The sequence below is a fragment of the Rhincodon typus genome, chromosome 13 (genome assembly GCF_021869965.1).
Source record: "Rhincodon typus isolate 14 chromosome 13, sRhiTyp1.1, whole genome shotgun sequence".
NCBI lineage: Eukaryota > Metazoa > Chordata > Chondrichthyes > Orectolobiformes > Rhincodontidae > Rhincodon > Rhincodon typus.
The window spans coordinates 62,781,321-62,782,902 of record NC_063344.1 but is presented as its reverse complement, the minus strand read 5'-3'; the positions used below and the strand labels follow the sequence as shown (position 1 = coordinate 62,782,902).

Below are 1,582 nucleotides of genomic sequence, written 5' to 3'. Positions count from 1 at the left end.
TCCCAATCCCAATCCCAATCCCCTCCCCCTCGGCCTGTACTTACTCCTGAGCCTCGGCCTCTCCTCCCGGGCTCCTCCGCTCGCCGAGCCCCGGCGCCGCGGTGACCGAGCTCCGCCGAAAGCCCGAGGCCTCGAGCCCTGCGGCAGTGGGGGCCGGGGGCCGGACAGAGAGAGAGACACGCGGCGGGCGGCACAATCCCCGAGGCCCGGAGAGGCCGCAGCGACCGGCACCGGGTCCCTGAGAGAGAGAGAGAGTGAGGCAACGGACAGGCGGAGAGAGAGAGAGAGTGAGTGAGGCAACGGACAGGCGGAGAGAGAGAGGGAGGGAGTGTGTGTGTGAGAGAGAGAGGGAGTGTGTGTGTGAGAGAGTGAGTGAGGCAACGGACTGGCGGAGAGAGAGAGGGAGTGTGTGTGTGAGAGAGTGAGTGAGGCAACGGACTGGCGGAGAGAGAGAGGGAGGGAGTGTGTGTGTGAGAGAGAGAGGGAGTGTGTGTGTGAGAGAGAGTGAGGCAACGGACTGGCGGAGAGAGAGAGAGAGAGGGAGGGAGTGTGTGTGAGAGAGAGAGAGAGAGAAAGGGATGGGAGGGGTGGGGAAGGACTGAGAGAGAGAGAGTGGGGAAGGAATAGGACTGAAAGAAATAAAGGAAGAGAGACAAGAACAGAAAGAACGAGAGAGAAAATAACAGAATTAGGCAGAGGAATGGATAAAGAAAATGAGAGAGAAGTCAATGGAAAATTTGAGAATGATAGAGAGGGAAAGGAATAGAGTGTGGGAAGAAAAGAAATACAGAGGGAAGGAAAGAGACAAAGAAAATGAGAAATAAATCAAAAAGTATGAGAATGATAAATGGAGAGATTGAGAGGGAAATGAATAGAGAGAGAGAGAAGGAAGGAAAGAAATGCAGAGGGAATGAGTGAGGAACAAAGTGAGAGAATAGGACTAGAGGGACAGAGGATGAGAAAAAGGGGACAAGAGGGCAAGCAACTGAAGTGTTGGAGAGACAGGGATAATGAAAGAAGGATTAAGGTGGTGGTCAGAGAGGGATAAAGATAGTCCCAAGATACAGAAAAATTGCAAAGAGGATGTGGGTTAGAAGGGGCGAAAAGAAATAGAGCAATGCTTTAGAAAGGGATATGGAGAGGTTGATAGAGGTACAGGAAGATATAGATCGATCAAGAGAAGTAAATGGAAGGTAGAATGACCAGGATAGGGGGATACATTTAGCAAAGAGTTAGTGTGAGATATAGCAGGATAGTGTGAAGGAAGACAGACAAGAGAAGTAACAATTGAGGTTGCAAGGGTTAGAATAAGAGAATGATTGAACATGTGTAAACATAGACATTAAAGAGAAGCACAGGGGAGAGTTGGATACAGAAGGCAGATGGATTGGCAAAGAGCCAGAAAGTGATGAATATGGTACTGTGATTGTGGTGTGATTAGAGAGAAAGAGAGAACCAATGATTAGTGGCCATATTCCCCAGTTATTGCAATGTCCCCAGGTCAAAGGGGGAGGGCCATTTGCCGTCCAGGTACAAGACTGTTCTTCAGGTAGAGAGTGAGGGCCACGATTCCCAAGTACTG

The 1,582-nt window shown here is 50.2% G+C and overlaps 1 protein-coding gene across 4 annotated transcripts in view; it reads right to left on the bottom strand.

Annotated features, from left to right (window-relative positions):
- The window catches only part of LOC109923890 (YEATS domain-containing protein 2), a 34,100-nt gene extending 33,943 nt beyond the window's left edge, over nucleotides 1–157 (bottom strand). For all 4 annotated transcript variants that reach the window (XM_048604759.1, XM_048604758.1, XM_048604760.1 and 1 more), the window contains exon 1: nucleotides 45–157. The gene's annotated coding sequence lies outside the window, so the exon portion shown is untranslated. The remainder of the gene's footprint in view (nucleotides 1–44) is intronic.
- Between the last annotated feature and the right edge of the window lie 1,425 nt (nucleotides 158–1,582).